The sequence below is a fragment of the Vipera ursinii genome (genome assembly GCF_947247035.1).
Source record: "Vipera ursinii genome assembly, chromosome: 4".
In the NCBI taxonomy this organism is placed as follows: Eukaryota; Metazoa; Chordata; class Lepidosauria; order Squamata; family Viperidae; genus Vipera; species Vipera ursinii.
Genome location: NC_139514.1, coordinates 90,803,831 through 90,813,021, shown reverse-complemented (window position 1 = coordinate 90,813,021; position 9,191 = coordinate 90,803,831).

The following is a 9,191-nucleotide window of genomic DNA, read 5'->3' as shown; positions in this document are numbered from 1 at the left end:
TGTGGCTCGGCACTGACTTTTTTCAGTACCATTGTAACTTCAAACAGTCACTACGCAAACTGTTGTAAGTCGAGGACTACCTGTACTTCATCACTTTTTTCCTTTTTTTTTGGACATCACCTTTTTGACACCTTGCTAGGTGATTGGTGGTACTCGGATGTTGCCTTATCCTAAAAGTGGTACAATCAGTGAAAAGGTTGAAAAGCCCTGTTCTAAGAATATAATATAATTATATTAACCTAAATATGTTAGGTTTCATTAGATTTTGTGGCTAAGTATTTAACTAAGTCTTTAAGGGTTCATGAACTCTCATATATTGATTTCCTGTAGCCACAGGTGCAACTAGTCACTCTAGCTTTGACAACTTAGGTATCTGCCAAAATACTCTGTTCTATACAGTATAGTACTTTTAAAGTCTAACAAGTATCCTCTCTAGCTTTGAATCTTGGAATCATAAACAATCATGTCTATCTGTTAATCTCATCTACAGTGTAAACCTCTACATCTACTCGAAGAATTGTTCTATTCAACACTTTCATGATCACATGAGTGTGCATAGGATTGGAGTCAACTCAATGTAAGAGTAAAGCCAAAATGTCTTGGAGAGGTTTTCTCATGTATATTCCCTTGAGGTAAAAGGATATTAACCTTTGAATGTTGTCCTGGGAGGTTAGAACATTTTCACGTAACTATACAAAAGTCTTGTGTAGTATCCTGACTTCACCAGTTAGATCTGTTTATTTATTTGTGCCATTTCTGTGCCACTGACTTTCAAATACACCAAATGGTTTACAGAATTACACAAAATCATAAAAATATAGCTATACTACCACCACTACCATTAATGAAATCTGGTATCCCATAGCAACTTCCTTCACTTCATCCATTAAAAGTTCTGCTTTTGCATTCCATCCTGCACATTTTGAATTGTAAACATTGTGATTTTTGAAGACTCTCAACTTTCACTGCTATTATACTTCCCATATGAATCTGAGTCATGTTAACTCTGAAAGTGTTTTTTTATTTTTACAGGACTTAGTTTGTACCAAGTGCAATACATGTGTGTTTGTACATGTTACAATTGTGCTGGCATGCAAAGAAAAGTTACACCTGGGCTTGTTCCTACAATGCAAACACTCCTGGTCTTGTGACTAGGGTCATTATTGCTTGTCATGCAGATTACAGACTGTGAGAGTTGGCAAAGTGCAAGAATAAAGGGAAGGTGTTTGGCGTTGAGACTAAGTTACATCAGAACCTGGCAGCCATTTGAGAACTGAGACTGTCTATTTGCTGAAATGTGACATTCTTGAACTTTTCTTCATCTTATTTATTTAGTGTTTTTGTGGATATCCCCGCTGGTTAATGAGTATTTGAAAATAAGCAAACATAGAAAAAAGTTGTACTAGAATTAATTAAATTCTTTAGTTTCTAATGCCACTAACTTTTTAGGACACAAAATATATGTTTGTGTTTGAAACAGGAAGCTTTCAGTATCCATGGGTCTTTGCTATAGGCCTCACCCCTTTGTTACAACCTGCAGGAAAAATGTAGGTGCTTTTATTACAAAGGCAGTTTGGAGTCTTTTCTTTAGCATACCTATTATTTGGTTTGAATTGTTTTTGTTGACAGCTCACTGAAAAATTGGAAGTGATCAAAGTAAAGCCTGGTAGTATGAATAATTAACACTCAAATGTCACTGGGCTATAGATTAGAACTTAACATCTGTTTCTAGGTTTTCTAAATCTTTAATAAGGCATCATGTATTTGCCTATAGGTTTCTCATTTCCTCTCGTCCCCTTTGATGTTTGACATAAAGAAGTACATAACAAACTCAGGGGTGTATTTCCATGGTGAATTATATAAATATAATTATACGTATTTTGTCTATAGTGTATTCCAAAATGATCAGCAGGTCTTAAGTAATTATGGTAAGACTGAAGTTTTTAAGGTTTTTGCCTCATTCTCTGACAACTATTGCTTCCTTTAAAATGTTGCTCAATATGAGTAATAGCACCCATTGCGTTCATACATGAAACCGTATCTTGGTTATCATTGGAGTACTGGATTTTGAAGTATCAAAAGCAACTTCTCTCTGCTTGCAGCTATGAGCATGTTCATTTAATACTATATTAAATATAGATTTACAAAATTAAATCCTTTAAAAGGAGGAGTTAAAAATGATGCAAGTAGGTTCAAAACTCTATACTGCTTTTTTAACACATCCATACACAATGCACACCCATGAGCTATTTCCTTTTGAGGGAAGAACATTTATCACAGTACAGAAAATAAGAAAAGTAAGATACTTAAAACTGAGATAAAAGGGGGAGAAGGAAATACAGCTAAATATAATTTATATCAATGTTTTTTCGCTACATTTCACCTTGACATTCTTCTGTTAGGCACCCATATAGTTTTCACACACATGTGAAACAGATTGCACAGTTGCTTCATAAGCAGGCCGTATCTATATTTTAACATTGTTTCAATCACTCTGTCTACATTTTTCAACATTCTTAACACCATTTATGACTTCTTTTGCAGTATTTTTCTTGGACACTAAATGTACAGCATTCATTTAAATTCCATTCTTCAACATATCGTTATATTCCCTTACAAATCTCTAAAATAATCCTCCCACCATTCTCTCACTTGTTTCATATCAAATCACTTCATCATTTTTATTTTTAATCCATTAACTATTAATTTAATAAGATTGCGACTGTAGCATAAAAGTGGAGTCAGTTAATTCTAGATCATCCATTAGCTCCTCTTGTTTCTTATATTGTAGTTGTGTATGCAGCCTAATGCATATTTATGTTTATTTGGGAACAAACCTGGGGGAAAAATACAGTGATATTATTGTTGCAGATTGGTGCTATATTCACAAATTAGAACTTGAATGAATCTTTCAAAATTGAATTGCAATCATTGTAGAACTTAATAAACCAAAGCAATGCTTGAATATTACTGATGGGATGGTTTTTTATATCTAATGATAAATATTTAAATGAGATTGTAGTTCTAGTTCATGTGACATCTGATGACTTGATTTTGCAATTCATTATTTTATATTTTAAGTTATAAAGGATTTTCTGTAGATTTCCTGTTGCACAAAGCCATGGCTCTCTAGTAAAGACAAAGCATTTTGTTTAAAAGCAACCTGTTTTGAAATTTAATATTAGTGTGGGAAGTCAGCTCCCCAGAAAAGGAAATATTAAAAGGGCAGAAGAAATTTATTTCCTCAAAGGATCTTGGAAGAGGCAGGAAAGCATGCCCAGTTTTCTTAATAGCCCCAGGTCACCCTCCCCCAAGTAGAAACCAGTTCTGTACAAATGCAGATATAAATCCAGGAAGATTGCAGGCCCCCAGCTGGGAGATTAAGAAGACAAAGTTACCTAAAATATGCATAAAGGTAAAGGTTCCCCCGCACATGTGTGCTAGTCGTTTCCGACTCTAGGGGCCGGTGCTCATCTCCGTTTCAAAGCCGAAGAACCAGTGCTTGTCCGAGGACGTCTCCGTGGTCATGTGGCTGGCATGACTAGACGCCAAAGGCACACGGAACACTGTTACCTTCCCACCGTCGTGGTCCCTATTTTTCTACTTGCATTTTTACATGCTTTCAAATTGCTAGGTGGGCAGAAGCTGGGACAAGTAGCAGGCGCTCACTCTGCATACCTCACCCAAATTCTTAAGAGTCATCAGTCCAGCCCTTGGACATAAATAGGATTAACCCATCACCATCAGAATACCAGAAAGGCACACTCAGACTCAGGTCAAAAGTTCATGACACAAGAAATAGCCTCAACAGGAACAGGAAATCAAACAAAAGGCTCAAGAGGGTATAAAAACCCACTCCCTAGATGTGCTTAGTCCTTTTTTTCCTGCCAGACCATCTTCCTGTCTGGCTCACCTCTTCAATAAACTACAACCTTATTCCTAAAGCAGTCGCCATGTTTATTCCTATCTTGGATGGGACCATGATGAAGACTTTTCTTCCAACATTACTGTAGAAGAGAACATAACATTGCAATTGCCATTGTTCTGGATCTATGAGAGATCCAGTTTGCTTGGTAATTATATGGCAACAATTTAAATGGTGCCAACAGCAAGTCATCTGTTAAATATAACCTTCAATGACTTTACCAAGTAGGGATAAAGTATATAAACATCATAGATAACTTAGTTCAAAGTAAACTGGTAAGACTCTAGAGCTGCCTCACCAGATATCATTCATTTAAACATATTTTTAAAAAATTTTATTTTAAATTTAGAGACCGTTGATAGGGCAGGATGTTGCATGCTCATCTGGCATTTCTCAGCATTACTGTCTTCAGGACAAAATAACTCCTCTTAATTCCAATAAATCTAATTAAAATAATGTAACTCCAATTATTATATTATGTGCCTTCAATTTAGCCTGTTCCTTACAGCAGGAGCAGACAAATTTCTCAGCTCAAGTTCTGTTATTCTAAATTACTACTACTTTGGTATTTAATATAATTGAGTGTATCAATAAAGGAAAATATTTGTAGCTCTGAGTTGAAATGAGGTGTCCTTGGTTCTCTCTGAGCTTGGTTGTTTTCTTGCAGATATTTCATTACCCAAGCTAGGTGCTAGTAAGGACTTACTTATCAGAGCAACTGCTTTTCTACTATTGCTCTGATTCCTATACTTCCTGCTTCCACCCGGAGAAATTTTTACCTCAAGGAATCCCTGATAAATATTTGTGCGGATGGGGAGCTCACCTCTGCATCTGAACTGCTTAATGATTTATCGATGAACCCAACTCCTTGCAGTTTGGAAGGTATTTCCAATCTTCTAAATGGCCAAACATTTTGGCTTATATTAGACAGTGGATTGATATAATTTCATAAAATTGCCCCCTCTTTTGAATATAACATTAGAAATTTGGCATTGGTACATCCATCAGACCACCCTGGAAATGATGCCTTAGAAGTGGCAAACCATTGCCAATCAGCTTAATCGTAACAAGAGTTGGCCATGGTAGAAAACTGCATTCACCAGCTACAATGTCATGTAATTGGGGTAAACCTAAACCCAATCTCTGTTTTGCTGGAGTAAGGCAATATCTAATCCTTTGCAGCAAGGATGATAGGACATTTCTCAGCAACATTTTTGTCAGAATCCATTTATATCATATTCATAAATGGAATGTTTCAAACATTATTCCATGGATTCTGCCATCTCCTGAAGAGGAGAAGCCTTTTGAACTGGGGAAACAAAAGGGGGGGCTAGCATCTGGCTTGTGTCACGGAAGATAGCAATAAACATGAAGGGTCCTAAGTTCCTTTTTCCCCACGAGAGGGATAATACGAGATAAAGGATGGGGGACTGACCAAATGGGGTTAAGGGGGGTTAAACCGGGAACTCTTTATAAGGGTTTACTTCGTGGAATAATATTAAGTCCTGTCTCATTTCCTACAACCAAGCATGTCATAGTAAAGATTCTTTTTGGAATAGATTTGACTCCAAGAATTTTGTCTTCCTAAGACGTGGTTTGGGGTGGGTCCTGACAATTTCTTTTTTGAACAAATACCCATTTTATCTGTATTTATTGATTTTCTTTCTGACCAGAGTCATGACAAAGATCAAAAGGACTCAGCCAATAGCTTCCTCATCACACCTTGGTGACCTCATAGCTATAGTTCATCCTGCTTCTTTAATCCATCATGGGTACTTTCACTTTCTGAGCTTTAGTCTCATGCATTGGGGTTAAATTTTCCATCGAGACCAGAGGTGTCAAACTGGCGGCCCACAGGCCAGATGTGTCACACACAGGCCATGCCCACCCTGGCTCCACAAAGGCAAAAAAGTCACAATATGTCACGTGACACGATCGAGTTTGACATCCGTGATCTAATAGACTATGAGTGCTTGATTGTACAAGCTGGAGCAGATTATTTTAGTCTCTTGAGGTTTTCACAAAGGTTTCCTGTGTTGCTAAGTGGAAATCCTTTGAAGCTTTTGCTCAAAAATAATCAGCCCCTGCAATATTAGATCTGCCATGTTTTCGTCTTTCACTCGTAGCTGAAACAGAAGACTTACACAGTACAGTATATCCTGTGTCCCTCTCTTTTTATAACCATCTGATAAATATTTCCTGAATGGCCTAGCATATCCCTCTTCTCGACCCTTCTGGCTACTTCCGGTCTGGAGCCTTCCCCTTGTTCCCCTCTATGATAAAACTGAAATCCTTGGAACCACAGAACAGAGTTTTGCCAGAACCACAGCAGCTTTTGGAGGACATATGAAATTTATACAGAGCGATTCTCACCCTCCCCTCCCCCACCATTACAAATGTATTGTTAACCTTTTACTCAGGTTAAATGTCAATGCACTACCTATAGAGATAATGTTTCTATTGAGGGAACATGGAGCAAGCAAGTAGGTGTATTGCTGAAAGGTTGATTGAATTACAAATCTTAACTAGGCTGATCTCTTTGATTGCAAGAAGACAATGCATTTTTAAAACAATCAGAACCAGGAAGTCTTTTGTGTCTTGCCTTGAACAGAGAAGAAAATACCGTAATCAATTTTAAAATACTTTTGCAGACATGTCAAACTCACAATGTCACAGGATGTCGCACAACGTATTGGACGGTTTTGCCATTGTCGGCAATGGGGTGGGCGCAGCTTCCAGATGACATGTCCGGCCCGTAGGCCGGCAGTTTGACACCCTGAGTTAAGGTGTAACTTTTTAGTTAAGGTGTAGCTAAGTCAGAACTTGCTGCAGCTGGGCAGCCAACTATAAGCATTCCCTCTCATGACCAAACTTCCAGATAGAAATCTTCTGGTTTTGTTAAAAACAGGTTGACAAAACTAAAAAGGTGTTTCAACATTAAAGTCATAGATGTGACATGGGATGTATAATGAAGAAAAGGAACAAATATGTTCATAACCTTGTTTCATAGTGAAATAACCAGCATTTCCAGTAAATGTTAAGTTCTTTGTCTTCTAAAAAAAGTTTTAGGTACATAGAAACTGTTGTTCGGAATTGTCAATTTGACTAGCAATCAGGCAAGCCTTTTCAAAGCCAGCTGGATGACTTTGGGCCAGTCATTCTCTTAGCCCAGCCTATCTCACAGTTGTTGTTGTGGGGAAAATACAAAAAATGTTAGCCACCTTGAGTTACTATAGACTGAGTAATAAAGTCAGGATAAAAAAATCTAAACAAATGTACCTGGAAGTATCAGGAGTTTTGAAATTTCCACTTGATAATTATCATATGTGATGTCACTGTGCATATAATCATGATTCAACAGTATACAGTCACAGAATATAATTATCTAAATCTTTGTTGCAATTTTTCTCTTTGTATTACTAAATGACATATAAACTGGAGGATTGAAAGTGGGTGGCATTATTCATTGATAGACCCTATATGGAGACTGACACAGTTGTGCTTAAAACTTGTTAACCTTTTTGAAATTTTCAGAACTTTTTCCTAAGTATGACCTAAACATGTTCTTTATACAAGCCTTAAAGAAAACACAATTAAACAAGTGAGTCAAAAATATTATACGTTTCTTAACTGATGAAAATAATTCAGAGCTACATGTTTGTTCAATAACCTGCTTCATGTACCAATATCTGAAACATCTTTAGCCAAAGTCTATTGTAGTTTCAAAAACGTTTTAGTTCTGCTTTTAGAATTCTAATCAAACTTTTAAAACTATTCTTAATCAGATGAACTGCCAAGAGAGTAATTACATAAAAAACATAGTAGCTGAACTTTCTAATTAATTCAAGGCATACATTAGTGGGTTTTTTAATCATATGAGTGAATTATATGGAGTGAATTAAACTGCCTTACTCCAGGATAGTTGCTTTGTGAAATTTCATGTAACACCACAGGATACTTTAGTTTTCCTTTAAGAGTTGTCCTGAATGTTTTAATGTGTTTAAATGTCTTATAAAGCAGGGGTGTCAAACTAGCATCCCCCAGGCCAGATATGTCAAGCGCAGGCCACACCCACCCCATCTCTGCAAAGGCAAAAACGTCATGGTATGCCACATGACGGGATCGAGTTTGACACCCATGTCTTATAGCATAAAAATATATGTGAAAATCATCTCCTTATTCCTCCCATTTACAGAACCATTTATAGTAGCTTCCCTTCTGCATGTTTAAATATGCTTACCAATGCAAAGAACTAATTTCATGGTTTTTGTCATAGAAAAATAGTAGCCAGAAGACTGATCAGTTGACTTCAGTGAGCTTTCCCCTAGTTAAGTCTTCAAGGGAATGCAGTCCTATACAAAATTAAAATTCTTTCACATTTTTTTTCTGCATTCAACATCACAATGTAATGAAGATCTAAGAGTGTTCTCCCAGTGACTTTTTGTTGAATCACATCCTGAATTCCACTTTGGAAGAGTGTCCATGATGGATGATCAGGAGTCAATGCTTAAGAATTATCAATTACCGTATATTATTCTGTGTTAGCAAAGTCTCAGGTCTTGCCAAAACTTTTAAAATTTAAGCATAATCATCATAAAAACAGTTTGCGAAATTAGTGAAGTCGAAATATAACACATATTGCTTTGTATAAATCAGATTCAGCAATACATTTGCTAGCAATCAAGACTGGGGTTCAGGACTTAAGATTTCCTTCGTTATTCAGTACACTTTCTAGGTACATACTTCATTTTTAGAAAATAATCACTAATAAATATTTACTAATTATATTAACTACTAATAAATATTCAAATTCTGAGCAGCTTACACTCCAATAGCAGTATGTAAAGCAGATGTAACAAAACAAGTCACATTTTGTGTCTCTCAGTAACATCAAGAGGGCGGGATAGGAATTCACAAGGGATCAAGGTTTGATTCCAAACCCTCCGGATATACGAGTTCAGTTTCTCCCATTCAGATGAATAGCCGTATCCCGTGCCGTCACTGGATCCTATCAAGTGTTTTATTGTGAGATGAACAGAGGGATACTAAAATGCCACAAACCTCTCGAGTGTCTCTGCACGAATTGCACGCCTCTCCAAAAAAAGGTGGCGACGAGAACACTTCAAAGAATGCACTTTATCTGGGAAAAAAACCCGTTCCATGAACTTTCGGTCTGATTCAGATCGACGCATTCTAGGTTGCTAAAATACATTTAAAAAAAGAACCCCTCGACCCCTAGTTAGCCTCGTACAACATCACGCGGCAA